The 19,484-nt window shown below is 39.4% G+C and overlaps 1 pseudogene across 1 annotated transcript; it reads right to left on the bottom strand.

Annotated features, from left to right (window-relative positions):
- Window positions 1-1,279: 1,279 nt before the first annotated feature.
- Window positions 1,280-1,821, bottom strand: LOC308497534 (ferritin heavy chain-like; annotated as a pseudogene). The gene has a single exon. The product of its transcript is annotated as a ferritin heavy chain-like (transcript).
- Window positions 1,822-19,484: the final 17,663 nt, after the last annotated feature.

Genomic DNA, 19,484 nt, shown 5'->3' with positions numbered 1-19,484 from the left:
TTTCAGTGGTATTAATTACATTCATGGTGTTGAATAACCATCACCATTGTCCATCTCTAGCACTCTTCATCTGGCAAAACAAAACTCTGTACCTATTAAATATAACTCCCCATTTTTCCCTGCCCCCAACCCATAGCAGCTAGTATTCTACTTTCTGTCTCTATGATTTTGACCCTGCTTTCAGTTCTTTTGGATATATATATACACCCAGAAGTGGAATTGCTGGTGTGGAGACAGAGTCCCGGAGAGCAATTTCCAGGCTCTCGGCTTCACGTGGAAAGGTGCTGGCTCGGTTAATCAGATGGCCATCTGCTGTGGCTGGGTGGCCATCAGCTGTAACCAGTTAGCCCGCCATTAGCCACTGATATAACTGCTGTGGCTACACTAGGGGGTTGGTTGGTTGGCAGAGAAGCAGACTGCGGATTTCGGCTAGCAAGTGGATGGCGAATTGCGGATCATGTAGATCCTACTTTCTGTGTCTTGCTCGGTAGCCAGCGAGACTGGGGTGCAGGAAGACCCCTCGTTGGGGTACTGGCGGATGTTTGCTTTTGTGTCTTGACCAGCCACCATTGAGAATATAGTGGTATGAACTCCCCTATCTATGGCTCCGTTGTTGTTCCTTTTTGGCCTCACCATATCCTGTGTTCTGGTGCGGGGAGCAGGAGCTAAGCCCCTGCATTACAGCTGGATCCTATGCTAAATCTATTTTTAGTGTTTTGAGGAACCTCCATGCTGTTTTTCACAGTGGCTTTACCATTATGTATTTACACGACCAGTGCACAAGGGTTCCAATTTCTCCACATCCTTGCCAACATTTGTTATTTTGGATTTTCTGATAGTAGCAATCCTGATAGATACGAAGAGGTGTCTAATTGTGGTTTTGATTTGCCTTTCCCTAATGATTAGTGAGGTTGAGCTTCTTTTCAGGTGCTTGTTAGCTATTCAAATATCTTCTTTGAAGAAATGTTTATTCAAGTCCCTTGCCCATTTTTGAATCAGGTTGTTTGGGTTTTTTGTTGTTCAGTTTTAGGAGTTCTATATATATTCTGCATATTAATCCCTTATCAGATATATGAGTTGCATGGGTTGCCTTTTCCCTCTGTTCAAAGTGGCCTTTTGTGTGTGTGTGTGGGGGGGTTACCAAATTGCTTTATTTGAAGGAATGGTACAAATGAAAGCTATTTTGGTAAAATCTATAGAAAATGTAACCTCAACATGCGGATACTGCCTTGGTGACCAAAGAAGTCACCTCCGTGACCATGGGAAGCCAGCCTAAGGCTTAGCTGTCATTATCATGGTCTCCCTGGGTGTGCTTGTCAAACAGATACTTTGCCATGCCAGATTTCCCAAGCCCCCATCCTGCCCAAGTTGTTTTTGTAGTCCCTCAATTTTTTGATGGATTTCACCTGCTCATTCAGGTAATGAGTCTCAACGAAACCAGTTGTTTCTTTTGTCAGTTGCCAGTTTATATAGCTCCAGTAGTGACCGATTTGGGCTTTCCAAGTGTAATGCACACTCCATTGCATTCAGCCCATTCTCCCAGTCTTCACAGTGAAGTTTCTTGATATCCTGAAGAAATATTCAGTCACCTCGTTGGTTCTGCAGCTTCATCCGTTTCTCAGTATGTTCCCTCTCCTTATGAGGTTGGTGAAGAACATATTTGGCAAACTTCTTCAAAGCCACATCATTGCAGTTAAAGTAGTAAGACATGGACAGATAGATGCAGGAGGCATGGAGCTCCAGGTTGATCTGGGGGTGGATGGTAGCCCCTGGATCCTTGTGGTAGTTCTGGCCCCCCAGTGAGGTGGATGCAGTCGTCATTGCGGGTGGGTGAGGAGAGGTGGCAGCCGCTGCCCAGCTCTGGAGCAGCAGTGGGGACCTTGGGGTGGTCTGACAGCACTGTGAGGAGATGGGAGGGCTGGCTCTGTGCTGACAGCGGGGCTGGAGGGTGAGCGCCTGTTCCCTCCAAGCACTGTTGAAGCAGGAAACTATGCCAACTCTTGGGGAAGACTGGTGGGAGTGTCCCTCAATGCACAAGGTCACAGTTTTTGATTTTCATTAAGTTCAACTTGTCTGTTTTTCCTTTTGTTGCCTGTGCCTTTGGTGTCATATCCAAGAAATCATTGCCAAATCCAATGTCGTGTAGCTTTTTGCTGTTTTCTTCTAAGAGTTATATTTGAGGTCTTGTGTTTAGGTCTGCGATTCATTTTGACTTAATTTTTGTATATGGTGTTAGGTAAGAGTCCAACTTCATTCTTTTGCATGCGGATATACAGTTTTCCCAGCACCATTTGTTGAAAAGACTTTCCTTTCTCCCATTGAATGGTCTTGGAACCTTTGTTGATAAGCAATTGACTATATGTGTAAAGGTTTAGTTCTGGGATTTTTATTCTGTTCCATTGGTCTACATGTCTATTTTTACTCTAGTGCCATACTGTTTTGGTTAATGTAGCTTTGTAGTAAGTTCTAAAATCAGGAAGTATGAAACCTCTAACTTTGTTTTGTTCAAGGTCATTTTGGCTATCCTGAGTCCCTTGAGATTCCATATGAATTTTAGGATGGCTTTTTCTATTTCTGCAAAAAAATGTCATTGGGATTTTGACAGGGATTGCGTTGAATCTATAGATCATTTTGGGTAGTATGAACATTTAAACAATATTAAGTCTTCTAATCCATGAACATGGGATTTATATGTGTCTTCTTTAATTTCTTTCAGCAATGTTTTGTTATTTTCATTGTATAAGTCTTTTATCTACTTAGGTAAATTAATTTCTAAGTATTTTATTCTTTTTGATACAATTGTAAGTGGAACAGTTTTTCAACTTTCCTTTTTTCAGTTTGTTCATTATTAGTGTATAGAAATGCAACTGATTTTTGTGTGTTGACTTTGTATTCCAAAGTTTTGCTGAGTTCATTTATTCTAACAGTTTTTGTGTAGAATCTTTAAGGTTTTCTACATATAAAATTGTATCATCTGGGAACAGAAATAATTTTAATTTTTCCTTTCTGATATGGGTGACTTTATTTTCCTAATTGTTCTGGCTAGGGCTTCTAGTACTATGTTGACTAGAAGTGGTGAAAGCAGTCATTATTGCCTTGTTCCTTATCTTGGAGGAAAAGTTTTCAGTCTTTCACCATTGAATATGATGTTTTCTGTGGATTTTTCATATATGACTTTTATTATATTGAGGTAGTTTCCTTCTATTCCTAGTTTATTGAATGTTTTTTATTATGAAAGGGTGTTGAATTTGTCAAATGCTTTTTCTGCATCAATTGAAATGATCATGAAGGTATTTTTTCTTTCACTCTGTTAATGTGGTGTATTACATTGATTGGTTTTTGTCTGTTGAACCCTCCTTCCATTGCAAGAATAAATCTCACATGGTCATAGTGTATAATCCTTTTAATGTGCTGCTGAATTTGGTTTGTTTTTTGTATTTGGTTTGTTTTTTGGTTTTGTTATTTGTATTTTGTTGATTTTTGTATCGATGTTCATAAGGAATATTCGTCTGTAATTTTCTTGTAGTGTCTTTGTCTGACTTTGGTATCCGAGTTATGCTGGCCTCATAGAATGAGTTTGGAAGTGTTCCCTCCTCTTCAAGTTTTTGAGAAGTTTGAGTACAACTGGTATTAGTTCTTTTTGAAATGTTTGGCAGAATTCACCACTGACCCATCAGGCCCAGGGCTTTTATTTGTCAGGAGATTTTTGATTACTGATTCCATCTCCTTACTAGTTTAGGTCTGTGCAGATTTCTGTTTTTTTATGATTTAGACTTGGTAGGTTTTGTGTTTCTGGGAATTTGTACATTTCATCTAGGTTATCTAATTTGTTAGTGTACAATTGTCCATAGTACTTTCTTATAATCCTTTGTATTTCTATAGGTTTGTTAGAAATGTCCCCACTTTCATTTATTTTGTTTCAGTAATTTCTATTTTCCCTATCTTTTCCTAGTCAATCTAGCTAAAGGTTTGTTAATTTTTTTGTTTTCAAAGAACTGACTTTTGGTTTCAATGATTTTTGTCTATTGTTTTTCTACCCTCTATTACATTTATCTTTGCTCTCATCTTTATTATATCCTTCTTTCTGTTAGCTTTGAATTTGTTTCTTCTTTTTCTGGTTTCTTAAGTTGTAAAGTTAGGTCATTGATTTGAGATGTTTCCTGTTTTTCAATATAAGCATTTATAGTTACAAATTTCCCATTACCACTGCTTTTGCTGCATCCCATAAATTTTAGTATGTGGTGTTTCTGTTTTCATTAGTTTCCAAGTATTTTCTAATGTTCCGTGTGATTTCTCCTTTGATTCATTGGTTATTTAAGGGTCTGTTGTTTAATTTCTATGAATTTATTTTCCAGTTTTCCTTTTGTTATTGATTTCTAACTTCATCTTGTGGTTAAAGAAGATGATTTGTATTAGGTTGGTACAAAAGTAATTGCGGTTTAAAGGGTTAAAAAAATAATTGCAGAAACCACAATTACTTTTGCACCAACCTAATAGTATATCTTTTAAAATCTATTGAGACTTAATTTGTGGCATCACACATGGTTTATCCTGGAGAATGTTCCATGTACACTTCAGAAAAATATGGATTCCGTTTTTGATGTTTAGCGTGTTCTATATATGTCTGTTAGATCTAACTGGTTTATTGTGTTGTTCCTTAATTCTATTCGTTCTATCCATTATTGTGAGTGGGGTATTGAAGTCTTCAGCTATTATTGTGGAACTATTTTCCCCTTAAATTCTGCAGTTTTTGCTTCATATATTTTGGTGGTCTGTTATTAGGAGCATAACTGTTTATGATTGTTATATCTTCTTATTGTATTCAACTATTATATATATATATATATATATATATATATATATATATATATATATATAAAGTCCTTCTTAGACTCTTACAAAATTTTTTTGATTTAAAGCCTATTATGTCTCATATTAATATAGCCACCTCTGCTGTCTTTTGGTTACTATTTGCATGGAGTGTATTTTTCTATCCTTTCACTTTTAACCTATTTGTGTCTTTGGAGTTTCTTGTAGACAGCATATAGATGGATCATTATGTTAAATCCATTCTGCCAATCTGTCTTTTGAATACAGAGCTTAATCTATTTACTTTTTTTTTTTTTTTGCCTTTGAGGAATATTTTATTTGCATTATGCCTGTAAAGAAATAAAAATTCAGCCAAATGAAGTGCATACAGTCAATGGCGGTGATGTTGGGAGTCAACAGATGTGCTTAACACTAAACTTCAGATGCACGTTCTTCCTACTGCTCTATACCACCCACCATGCCATTCACCATTAGCCTAGCTTTTGCCTGTTGCTCTGGCTTGCTTCTGATAAAGTTATGAGTTTTATTCCTCAGTGCATCTCTTTTTGTTGGTTTTTCTGATAATCAAAATCATGCTATGATAGTTATTATGGTGGCCATATATTTATTAGTGGCCATATATATCACATTAGGCCAAATGTGTATCAATATATATATTTTTTTAAATTAAACTTTTGGGGTGACAATTGTTAGTAAATTTACATAGATTTCAGGTGTACAATTCTGTATTACATCGTCTATAAATCCCATTGTGTGTTCACCACCCAGAGTCAGTTCTCCTTCCATCACCATATATTTGATCCCCCTTACCCTCATCACCCACCCCCCACCCCTTACCCTCTGGTAACCACTAAATTATTGTCTGTGTCTGTGAGTTTTTCTTTCTCATTTGTTTGTCTTGTTCTTTTGGTTTATATACCACATATCAGTGAAATCAAATCTATATACATTTAAAGTAATAACTGATAGAAAGGGATCTCTGTCATTTTGCTATTTGTTTTGTATATGCCTTATAGCTTTTTTTGGTCCCTCGTATCCTGCATTGCTGCTTTCTGATGGTTTAAATGATTTTTGTTTGTTTGTTTGTAGTAAAGCATCTTAACTATTTTCTGAGTTCCTTTTGTGTATACTCTAGAACTGTATTCTTTGTGGTTACCATGGGGATTACATTTAACATCTTAAAGTTATAACATTCTAATTTGAATTTATGCCAGCTTAACTTTAATAACATACAAAAACTCTGCCCCTATACAGCTCCATCCCCATTCCTTTCAGTTATTGATGTCACAAAAGCACATCTTTATATATTATATCCAAAGTAATAAACTAATAATATTTATAATGCATTAGTCACTTAAGTTGTGTAAGAAACAAATTGTGGAATTCCCAATCAAAGTCATAATAATACTAGCTAGTACAGTAATTGTTTTTTTAAAAAATGTATTACTGTCTTAAATCATGTAGAAAACCAAACATAGAGTTACAAACCATTTTTACAATAATACTAGCTTTTATAGTTGCCCACATATTTACCTTTACTGAGATCTTTATTTTTTCATATGGCTTTAAGGTACAGTCTAGTGTCCTTTCATTTCTATCTGCAGGGCTCCCGTTAGCATTTCCTGCAGGGCAGGTTTAGTGGTAGCAAACTCCCTCAGCTTTTGTTTGTCTTGGAATGTCTTAATGTCTCTCTTACTTTTGAAGGAACGTTTTGCCAGGTATAGGATCCTGGCTGACAGTTTTTTTCTTTTAGCGTTTTGAATATATTAGTCTACTGCCTTCTGGCCTTCAAGGTTTCTGATGGGAAACCTGCAGGTAAACTTATAGAGGATCCTTTGCATGGGATGTGTTGCTTCTCTATTATTCCTTTCAAGATTCTCTCTTTGTCTTTCAACTGTGTGATCACAATGTGTCTTGGTGTGGGTCTCTTTGAGTTCATCCTACCTGGAATTTGTTGAGCTTCTTGGATGTTTATATTCACATCTTTCATCATACTGGGACATTTTCAGCCATTATTATTTCAAATAATCTCTTCCCTTTTCTCTCTATCCTTCGAAGACTTCCAAAATGTGTATGGTGGTTTTCTTATACCATAGTTCCCGTAGGCTCTGTTGACATTTCTTTAATCTTTTTTCTTTCCTTTCCTCATACTTGATAATTTCCATTGTCCTATCCTTTTGTTCATTGATTCTTTCTTTTGTCTGCTCAAATATGCCTTTGAAATTTTCATTTCAGTTATTGTGCTTTTCAGTTCTAGAATTTCTTTTTGGTTTGTTTTTAGGTTTTCTATTTCCTTATTGATATTTCCATTTTGTTCATACACTGTTTTCTTGACATTCTCCATGTCTTCTTTTAGTTCTTTGAGCATTTTAAACAATTTTTAAAAAGTCTTTGTGTAGTAGGTCCACCATATGGTTTTTCTCTGGGAGAGTTTTGTGGTTTTTTTTTCTTTGAATGGGCCAGACATTCCTGTTCCTTTGTATGTTTTGTGATTTTGTTGTTGAAAACTTGAACATTTGAATCTAATGATATGGTAGCTCTAGAAATCAGATTCTCTCCCTTCCCCAAAGTTTGCTCACTTTTGGTTTTGTTTTGTTTTGCTTTTTAAGAAATTGTTGTAGGCTGTCTCTTCCAAGGATAAGCTTGAGGTGTAGACTTAAGGTCTTCTCAGGTCTTTTTTGAGCCTGTACCTTTCCTTGGGTATGTGTTCAGACTGAGTCCATGTTGTTCCAAGATTTGAGTCTGAGAAGACATAAGCCCAAAGAAAACACCAGGTGGTTGAGTGTGAGAAATAGGTTTATTGAGACTTACTGACCAGGAAGAGTTTCTGGGAGTGGCTGACCAGAGGGGTAGTGATCCGCACCCAGGCAGAGAAGAAGCAAGGTTATACACATCCAGCAAAACAAAGATCATCCTGTGGGAGAAATCATCTGGCAGGTCCTGCAGGCCTGCTCTCAGCACACAGTGTCCCAAGAAGCCAGGAGACCTTGACTGCTGGCCAGCATACAGAACTGATTGTCTGAGAAGCAGCATTCCCGTGGAGCCAGGAGACCCTTGACTGCTTGCTAGCTTATCTGCCTGTGGGCCAAGTCCCAACATTCCACCCTCCAACCCCCCCACCCTGCCCCACCATCAGTCATAGCTCCTGCATTCTTGTGGGTTAAAGATGTACACTGTAACCAGACACTGCAACAACTATACAGGCAAAGGAAAAGCAGAAACAGGCCCAGGAGGAAAGCAACAATACCCAAAAGTATGAGGTGACAGAAAAGGGTGAGGAAGGCTAACCAACTAGAAAAGGGGTTATACATAGAGAGCCCTGCTTTATGGGGGCTGAGGGTTCTGAATAGTGACATGGGGAGGGGTTTCAAAGACAAGAGTTGGAGACATTACTAGCCTCTGTTCTATACCAATACCTCATGGGGCCTAGATCCCCAAACACTGAGGCTTGGTTTGTCAATGCCATGGCCAGGAGATTGTGTGTGTGTGTGTGTGTGTGTGTCCATGTCCCTATGGGTATGTCTGGTGGCATTTTGCAAGAGGAGATGGTTTTTGGTGCCTTGCTGGGGCATGAGACTGTGTCGCTCAGTGACTTGAATTTGGAGGGCCTGGTAAGGCCCAGCCGTCAGGAGAATGTATGTACTGGGCCTTTTTCTTCAAGAAGAGTCGTTGACAGTCCTGAGGGTCTGGTGCAACAAGGCGGTCCACCCTTGGAGGGAGGTGGTCTCTGTGTTTTGTTCTTTTAACAGTCCATTGCTTCGTTTGATTAGGCTGGATTGTAGGGTAAATGAAATGATCATGCCATGTCATGTCGTTTGGCCCAAATCTGGGTAGGGTCTCCAGAAAAGGGTGTCCCATTGTCACTGTCAATGTGTGTTGGGAGCCCATAAGCTGCTCTTAGGCATTCAAGCCCCCAGATGGTACTCCACTGTGTGGCCCGTTTATTCAGGAAGGCCTGTGGGAGGCCAGTGGCTGTATCCACACAAGTCAGGTGTATTTACAGCCCTCGGACAGGGGAAGAGGTCCTATGTCGTTGACCTGCCAGTGACGGACACATTTGTGTTGTCTGCTGATGTGCCCCATGTGTTGCCCCACTTGTTTAGGGCATTGTTGACTACATGCAAGACATTGTTGACAGAGAGCTTTGAGGTCTTCTGTTGACACATCAAGGTTGTGTGGCCATTGTGCTATGTCTTCTTTTGGTGTTAGTGGGGCCAAGCGCAGGTGGTCGAGGCTACCTGCCTCATGATTTCCAGGTCAGGTATTTAACCCTGCATGAGCTGGGACATGGTACTCTGTGACAGTTTTCATATGGGCAAGACCCATATGACTTGCCATAAGTTCTTGTCCCACAGTGGTCACTTTGGAACCATCCAGTTATTTGCAGCCCAGGTGGGGAGCCATAGAGTAAGGCCCTTGAAGACCACCCAGCTGTTGGTATACAGGGTGAGTCAGTTGCTTCTAAGACAGTCACCATCCATGCTGTCCATATTTCTGCCCAATGGCCACTCTGCCCCATTCTAGTATCCCACCATAAGGTATTGGTGAGGGGCTGTGCGGCAATGAGTCCATTGGGGCGGCTGCCCTGCTGTGTACCAGACATCTGGTAGGATCCTTTCCCGTCCTTCCTTCACAGGGGATGGTTGTTTGTATATCAAGTGTGTCAGCAGAGAGGCCTGCAGCGAGATAGGTCACGAGTCCCAGGACAGTGTGTATCTCCTCGCTAAGGGGGCTGGTTGCAAAGGTGCCGTGCTGCTGTAAATACGCGTGCCATTTAGTCTGGGCAGCACCCGCAGCGGCTTCCGCAGCGTGACCATCTAGCAATCGGGAGGGGAGTCCTTACGGGGACAGGGACCGTGCTGGCGAGGGTTCGCACTGATGAAGGGCGCGGTGCACCTCACAGCTGTTTTCGTTGTTTGGCTCCTTTCTGTAATTGCAATCAGAAGCCAAGGGGCACATGCCGTCCGTTTTGCCGTTGCCATAGGCCCCAGCCAAAACTCTCCGCGGCACTCTCCACATCCTGTTCACTGGCACGCCAGGTTGAAGCGTGCCCAACGTCTGTACCTTGTTGACTGCCCGTTTTGCTGTGGTGACTGCATTGTGTGTTGGGTTTCCCAACCCCAAAGCATCTTCTTCTTAACCAGTCTGTGTAATGCCAGCATTATGGCTTGTGGTAGGTAGAACATTGCACGCACGCACACACACCTACACACACGCACATATACACACACACACAGACACACCACCCCCAGATGTCCTTGACCTAATTCCCAGATCCTGTGCACATGTGGGGTTACATGGTAAAGGGGAATTAAAGTTGCAGGTGGAATTAGGTTTGCTAATCAGACGGCTTTGAGGTGGGGAGAGTATCCTGGATTATCCAGGTGAAGCCAATGTAATCCCCAGGGTCCTTATAAACGGTAGAGGGAGGCAGAAGAGAGAGAACCGGAGAGAGAGCAATGTGAAAAGGACGTGGCTGACATGACTGGCTTTGGAGATGGAGGGATGAGGGCACAAGCCAAGGAATACAGACAGCCTAGGAGCTCCAGTTTAGGAGCGGGAAAGCGGTGAGGAAATGAGCTCTCCTCTGCAGCCTTGGGGAGGAACACCGTCCTGTCAACACCTTGATTTTAGCACAGTGAGACTCATTTTGGGTTTGTCTTCCAGAATTTTTAGATAATACATTTATATTATATTATATTGTTCAAACCACTAAATTTGTGGTAAGTTATTACCACAATGCTTAGCACATACTGAGGGCAGCAATAGGAAAACCAGTAGCTGGATTGACAGGAAGGGAAGCTAAAGGTGGGGAAGCAAGTACTGATTAAGGTATTGTTATGTATGGGCAAAGCAGTAGACATGAATTGGAAGCCCAGTTGAGATTCCCAGTTCTGCCAATTACTACTACCTGTGTGACTCAGATCAAGTTACTTGACCTCTCTGTGTCTCAATATCGTCATCTGTAAAAAGCATTGATAGTGACACCTCCTCACCTGGCTGTCGTGAGGATGAAATGAGGCAATCTATGTAAGCCTTTAGCACAGTGCCTTTGGGAAGCCCTGTGGGAAGATATGTGTGAGCTGCCGAGGCTTCTATCACCACTTCTCCCTCAGCTTTTATATGGTCCCCCCCGCAAATATTTAGGTGTTTATTTACGAAATCATCTTATAACATACACATATTGAGCCGAAATTCACTTTCCATATGAAGTAACACAGACTAAAATTACATTAGAATTTTGTATATAACAAGGTTTTATTTAGGAGAACATTCAATTAAACCCACCCCACCTCTAATCATATTTCAGGCCAGGTGACTCCTGCATAGCAGATGGCCAGCCTTGCTTTCCAGAGAGTAAAAACAAACCATTTCAGTGGAAGCAGTTATTCTTGAAACTCTGATTGGCAACTGTGGCTCCAGGTTAGTAAAATTAAATTTGCTTCTTATTACTCATTATCAGGTACAATTTAGAGTGTCAGTCACTCTTTTATTAAGTTTTGGGAATGATTCAGAATATGTAGATCTATATAATATTAAATATAGCTCTAATATTTGCAATTAAGGATACTCTCAACGTAAATTTTTTACTTGATAGCCCTTCTAATTAAGTCAATCATGCCATATTAAATACACAATTCATATAATTATATATAATTTCAACTTTTTATTTTAAAATAATTTTGTAGTCACAAAAGTTGTCAAAATAGTATAGAGTTCCTGTATCCTTCACTCAGCTTCCTCCGATGATAACATCATCAAAACCAAATTATAGGTATTTATTCAATAATACCTAACTATGGACTTTATTTAGATTTCACTGTTCATTTATTTTTTAATATTTTTTTTATTGGGGAAAGGGAACAGGACTTTATTGGGGAACAATATGTACTTCCAGAAATTTTTTTCCAAGTCAAGTTGTTGTCCTTTCGGTCTTAGTTGTGAAGGGTGCAGCTCAAACTCCAGGTCCAGTTGCCGGTGCTATTTGCAGGGGGCACAGCCCACTATCCCTTGCGGGACTTGAGGACTTGAACCGGCAACCTTGTGGTTGAGAGCCCACTGGCCCATGTGGGAATCCAACCGGGAGCCTTTGGAGTTAGGAGCTCCAACCGCCTGAGCCACCAGGCCGGCCCTCTAGATTTCTCTGTTCTTACATGAACTGGTTTATTTATTTATTTTTTTCCTATACAGTTCTGTGAGATTTTATCAAGTGTCTAGATTTGTATAACCACTACCACAAACAGGATACAGAACTGTTCCATTGCCACAAAGAAACTCCCTTATACTACCCCTTGTAATGACACTGTCCCCCATAACCAACCCCTGGCAATGACTGATTTATTCTCTATCACTATAATTTTGTCAGTTAAATTTTACAATAAGAAAACTTTTGAGATTGGCTTTTTTCACTCAGTGTAATGCCCTTGAGACCCATCTAGGTCATTGCATGTGTTAATACTTTGTTCCTCTTTATTAACCAGTAGTATTCCATTTTATGGCTGTTACCACAGTCTGTCCATTTACCGATAGATGGATATTTGGGTTGTTTCCAGTCTTTGGGTCTTACAAATAAATCTGCTATAAACATTCATATATAGGTTTTTATGAACATCAGCTTTATTTCTCTAAGATAAATACCCAGCTTTTTAAGGTTTTAACAGTTAAATAAGATCATTAATGTTAAAATACTTTACAAATGACAATGCTCAGTTTAAATTTAAGATATATTACTGTGAATTATATTAATAATGATAGATAGTGACAAAATGCTGGAAGAAATATAAGAAAGTGGTAAGAGTTGGTGACAGATGGGATGTGAAAGAAGACCACGTTTTGCTCTGTTTTCTTTTGGAAAAAATAAAATGATGTTTGTTAGGTAACAGTGTGAGATGCTGGGGTAGCAGTTCATACGGTGGAAATGTAGGGTTCCATTAAAAACAAAAGATTGAAATCTCTTGGTACACTGGCAGGGCACCAGTCTCTAGAGGATATCCACAATTAGTGGATAGAATGTTAATCGGAAGAAAGATGAACAGAGACAGACAGAAAGACAGACTCATTCATTCATACATCCAACAAGTATTTACTGGTTCCTGTTTTTGCCATTCGTTGTTCTGGGCCCTAAATACACCAGTGATATTCACTACTAGACAGGATTTCTGCATTTAGGAAGCATAATGCTAGAGAAAAAGACAAAACAAGGGAACATATAAAATAATGTCAGGCAATGATAAATAATATGAACAAATATAAAGCAGGGAAAGGAACTGGAGAGAGACTGGACGGTATTTTAGAATGTACAGACAGGACGTCTTTTTCAAGGTTGGTGATAGCTTTTGAAGTTTCTGGGGAGCTGAGGTCATATGAAGATAAAAATTGAGCCAAGAAATTCCAAAAAAAATAGAGGATTTGGGGTAATGGGTAGTTCATTGGGAAAGAGCCTTCCAATCCTTTAACCGACCCCAGACGACTCCCCATTACATCCCAGTGCCTGAAACAATGCTTAGCACACACTGAGTGCTTTATAAAAGTTAACTCACTGATTAGTTACAGAAAGGACTAAACTACCCAAACTTATTGGCTTTCTCTGACTTTCACCTAATCGTGCTAGTCCTACAGAAGAAAAGCTTAGATCACAATATTCACACCTATCAAAGCAACAGGTATAGCGCGTGTACGCACCTGCCATTTTGAATGTTTAAAATTTTCAACAGATATGGTGCTTTGGAAATATTATTGCATGATTTGTACACTCATATTGTTAGGCCTAGCCTAGATTTTAATTTAAATTACTTTGTGTTAAGTTCAGTTCCAAAAATATTTTTGTGAAGTTAACTGTGTGCTGCACTAACCTGTAAGGGCGCAAAGATAAGTATGACACAATCCCTACCTGAATTTATTCAAGATGATGTCCCCTCTCTGTGATACAAATGTGGCAAACCAAGTTTATCTAATCTTAGTTCATCGCTGATGTTTTGGGGGGTTGGAGGAAATGCAAAATTCTTAACCTTAGATTTAAAAAGGTAAAACTCCTTAATCATGTTGTTAGCAGTCCAAAGTCGGTGTGCTAGATGCTTTGAAAAGCCAAAACTCAAAGTGCCAACTGAGAAGATGGGAGCCCTAATGGTTCCTCAAATCCGTCTTAAGAGAGTGCAGAGTTCAGCCTTCTTTTATGTCAAGGGAAAGGGAAATGGGAGGGGCTGCTTTTGTAAAAACTCAGGCCTCAAGTAGAATTCCTGTCTAAAGCAGAAGCTATTAGCCTGAAGGCCCTAGGAACAATGCAAGCTTTAATTAGATGAAGTCAGAGATACCCAGCATTTCACTCTGTTACAATATCTCAGCTGACAACACGTAATATTCCTAGAAGGCCTTATAGAATTGGGTAAAGGATTCAACAGTGAGGGAAGCAGCGCTTCAAAGGGTAGAAATGAGCTACATATTGGTTGGTGGTAGGAAATAGTGGGAAGCAATCATTTAACTACATCATTATACATTACAAAGCCTGGAACAATTTTCCTGATTAGGGAGAGGCATTGCAGGGCTCTCCCATCTACTGGTCTCTGATCAAAATGTGTTTGCTAGGGGTGGGTCATTGCCTTCTTTCTACTGCAGTGTGTACCAGCACCCTTCCACTCATCACCCAGTTCTCCTTAGACTTTGTTTTGTTTCGCCTGGCTCCATTCAGGGCCTTGCAAATAATGCCTACAGGTTCAGTTTTGTCACTATAGAAATCAAATGGGCCTGGAGGTTATTTGGTTTTAATTATAATTCACTAAAACAATCAATGTAGAGGATTTAGTCATTCAAATGGTTAATGGAGGGACATTTAGGTAATTACAACTGTTGAATGTTCTTTCTTCGACTAATTGTTTTTATTGAACAAGATTTAGATCTATCTAGTCTTGGAAAGAAGTGGTTGAAGCTGTGGGCATCAGAGGCCAACATTTTGGAAAGATGCGGTGGTGGGAGAACTGGGTCCTAAACCTGGCCCCTCTTCCTACTCTGCTTCAATATGGTCATATTCTGAAGAATAGGTGTGCAGCAAATAATCTCTTGAGGCTCTAGGAAAACACTTAAGTCAGCTTCTGTCTATATTTGGATACTTGTGCTCTCAAGTAGCCCCCTAAGTTAGCAGTAATTAATAATTAATCCATGTACTTGGTATCATGTTTTCTTTGATAAATGGCCTTAGCTTATACATGTGGGTCTCCTTTTCTCAAATATTCTCCTTCATCTTTGCTAGCAATCCAAATCTTATCCTTTTTTACAGGCTGATTTCAAAGCCACTCATTCAAATTTATTCATTCTTTAGTCATTTATTCAAATTTATTATTTCAACCAACCAACAATGTGCCAGGTCCTGTAGATGGCCTTAGAGATTACAATAGTAAGAAACTGAAAAAAATTCTAAACTTGTTTCCTGATGCCTATGCTTTTGTGTATTGTTGAAAAATTCTTCCATGATACTAGTTCGAATTATTTTGATTGGATATTACCTGGCCTTTGTCTTGTCGATGAAAGGTCTAGCCTAAGAAAAAGTCTTATAAGTGTTTCTTTGTGTCAAATTGACAACAATTGCCAGGAAGCAAAGTCTCAACGGATTGAGAACATGCTCCAGAGAATGGTAGTTTTGCAGCTTATTTAATATATTAGAATCAAAGGAGGAGAAGACATAAGGAGGATTAGTTGAAATTCATTGGTGGAAGATTAGGGAGGCGGGAGAAAGCAAAACTGGGAAATCTCTGAGACTGGCTAAAAAGCAAAACGGAGAGACACATACTTCTTTTACATTGGTAGGTATAGGATAGTTAACATTTACAGCACGTAAAGATGGTATGTGGGCAACAAGATAACAATGTGGTCTCATGCTTTAGTGCTTGTGGTTGTGCCTTCAAGGAAAAGAAAATTACTCTGACATTTCAAAGGTATGTTATCTTAAATGCACAAAGACAATAGGCAATTTCAAAGTTAAAGGTTGACCTTTGTCAAGGAAGCTACAGGCATAGGACATGACTACCCACCATGACCTGCTTTCAGTTAGGAATTTTTCTGTTCAGATCACCTTGTACGGTTATGTGTTGTCTGGATTTGTAAAGACTGCTATGTGCATACCCCTCCCCCCAACCTGGCTTGTCAGGTTTAGTATGTGGCCCCTTTTTCACCCACAATCTACAGTTGTCAAACATAAAATGATGGTAACGATGCTCCAATAAAATCCTTAAAAGCACTAAATGATAATAGCTGAGATTAGAAGAGTAAATTAAATATAAAATGTTTGAGATCTTGATAGCAAATAACTCACAGAGACTATGCTAAAAAAATTGAAAATACTGATTTTTTTGTTATTTAATTTTTAAATTATAGTTGATATTGATATTCAATATTTTATATTAATTTCAGTTGTACAGCATAGTGGTTAGACATTCATATAGTTTACAAAGTGATCCCCCCAATAAGTCTAGTACCCACCTGGCACCATACATAGCTATTACCATATTATTGACTATATTCCCTATGCTTCACTTTACATCCCCACGACTATTTTATGACTACCATTTTTAAATTCTTAATCCCATCACCTTTTTCACCAAGCCCCCAACTCCCCCTCCCATCTGGCAACCATCAGTCTGTTCTGTAGCTATGAGTCTGTTTCTGTTTTGTTAATTATGTTTTTTTAGATTGCATATATAAGTGAAATCATATGGCATATCTTTCTCTGTCTTATTTATTTCACTTAGCACAATATCCTTTAGGTCTATCCATGTTGTTGCAAATGGATAACTTGCCACACATTGTTACTGAGGTTCGATGCGCCACTTCCCATATTGAAGATCCCTGTCTTTCCGTTTGATGGCACTCGGCAGTAGCTTTAACCGTATTTTGTGATCACAATGGAAAGGCTCTGTGTCACACATTGCTTCTGGTGTACAGCAATTTCTGTCAAATAAAAACATTACAGTGTGTCCTTATCTACCTTATTTACTGGATCTGGCACCGTTTGTCTTCTGGCTCTTCCCCAAAGTCAAAATGATTCAGGACATCAAGGTAGCCATGACAGCACAGCTAAAGACACTCATGAAAGAGGACTTCTAAAACTGCTTCAGAAAGTGGTGTAAGAGACTGTTAGCATGAGAACTGCTATCTTAAGGTCAGGCTTATCGGCCCCTGGCTTGAAACACAACCTAAGTGTAAACACAACCTGACTGTAAATTCCAAGATGTGGGCAGTGACAGCAAGGAGACAAGCAGTCCTGTAGCTTATCTTATACTCTTTGAAGCTGTGTAAGTCCTGCAGTTTATCATATACTCCTTAAAGCTATGTAAGTCCTGTAGTTTAATTACTGTGGGCCTTGAAAATGCTATATAAACCCTGAGTTTTAAGTGTTTGGGGTCCTTGTTGAAACCCGCTGCGTCGGGCAGATACTCGGACCCTAGCTAGCTGGAAATAAACCTCGCTGTGTGACTTGCATTATCGTGTGACTTCTGTTCACATGAGGAGGGGTTGACTCCGGACCCTAACAGTGGCAAGAACGATGGGGTAAGTGTGTTTGAAGCAACGGGGAATATTTTAAGGGGAATTAATGGCACTATCTTTTACTGTAATAACTTTTTTAAAAAAAGATTTTATTGGGGAAGTGGAACAGGACTTTATTGGGGAACAGTGTGTACTTCCAGGACTTTTTTTTTCCAAGTCAAGTTGTTGTCCTTTTAGTCTTAGTTGTAGAGGGCACAGCTCAGCTCCAGGTCCAGTTACCATTACTAGTTGCAGTGGGCGCAGCCCACCATTCCTTACGGAACTGGCAACCTTGTGGTTGAGAGCCCCTGCTCCAACCAACTGAGCCCTTCCGGGAGCCCAGTGGCAGCTCAGCTCAAGGTGCTGTGTTCAATCGTAGTTGCAGGGGGCACTGCACACCATTTCTTGCGGGACTCAAGGAATCGAACTGGCAACCTTGTGGTTGAGAGCCTGCTCTCCAACCCACTGAGCCATCTGGGAGGCAGCTCAGCTCAAGGTGCTGTGTTCAATCTTAGTTGCAGGGGGCACAGCCCCCATCCCTTGCAGGATTCAAGTAGTTGAACCGGCAACCTTGTGGTTGAGAGCCCACTGGCCCATGTGGGAATCGAACCAGCAGCCTTTGGAGTTAGCAGCATGGAGCTCCAACAGCCTGAGCCACTGAGCCGGCCCTGCAATAATTTTTAAATTTAAACATCCACTGTAGTTTTTTATCACACCCGTATATATAAAATATATATATATGTATAGGTGTGCCAAAAAATGTATACAAATGGACATTTTGGTAAACATTGCTCAAGCAGTAGTTTGCCATAATCAGAAGTGTCTGGATGATGATGGTAACTGCTTTGAGTACCTCTTGCAATAGCGGAAGTCAAATGTGACTTGTATTCATCTTTTGTTATCAGTATATATTATTACAATTTTAATAGTTTTCCTGTCTTAAAGTGTGTGTGTGTGTGTGTGTGTGTGTGTGTGTGTGTGTGTACATATTTGGTACCCTCTGTATATTATTGAGAGCAATAGAGTTCACTGCCTATGTTTTCTTCTAGGAGTTTTATGGTCGGTTTTGGTCTTGCATTTAAGTCTTTAATCCATTTCGAATTTATTCTTGTACATGGTATAAGATGGTGTTTTATTATTTTTTTATTTTTATTTATTATTTTTATTATTTTTTTCGTGTATCTGTCCAGTTTTTCCAACACCATTTATTAAATAGAGTGTCTTTACCTGACTATATATTCTTGCTTCTTTTGTCATAGATTTTACTATGTAGGCATGGGTTAATTTCTATTCTGTTCCATTGATCTATGTGTCTGGTTTTATGCCAGAACCATGCTGTTTGATTACTATAGCCCTGTAATATAGTTTGATATCAAGTAGCATGATACCTCCAACTTTGTTCTTCTTTCTCAAGATTGCTGTGGCTATTTGGGGTCGTTTGTGGTGCCATATAAATTTTAGGATTATTTGTCCTAGTTCTGTGAAAAATGACATTGGTATTTTGATAGGGGCTGCATTGAATCTGTAGATTGCTTTGGGTACTATTGACATTTTAATGGTGTTAATTCTTCCTATTCATGAGCATAGTATATGCTTTCATTTGTTAGTGTCTGATTCAGTTTCTTTCTTTACTGAAAGGAATGATTATTTTAAAGTCTCCTTTATGTTCATGTGGTATTAAGTCTGGGTTTGGCCATATAGACATATTCTTCTTTTTTTTCTTTTTAATTAAAATTTATTGGGGTGATAATGGTTAGTAAAATTACATGGGTTTCCAGTGTACAATTCTGTAATACATCATCTATGTATCACATTGTGTCACTACCCAGAGAGTCAGTTCTCCTTCCATCACCATATATTTGACCCTATTTACCCTCTTCTACCACCCCTCTCCCCCTTCCGTTCTGGTAACTACCAAACTATTGTCTGTGTTTATGAGTTTTTGCTTCTTCATTTGTCTTTTTTTGTTGCTTTCAGTTTTATATCCCACATATCAATGAAGTCATATAGTTTTCAACTTTTTCTATCTGACTTAATTTACTTAGCATGATAATCTCAAGATCCATCCATGTTGTTGCAAATGGCACTATTTCATCTTTTCTTATGGCACATATTCTTTATCCATTCATCTATCAAAGGAC

This window comes from Rhinolophus hipposideros (genome assembly GCF_964194185.1).
Source record: "Rhinolophus hipposideros genome assembly, chromosome: 5".
In the NCBI taxonomy this organism is placed as follows: Eukaryota; Metazoa; Chordata; class Mammalia; order Chiroptera; family Rhinolophidae; genus Rhinolophus; species Rhinolophus hipposideros.
This window is presented reverse-complemented; position numbering and strand designations above follow the sequence as displayed.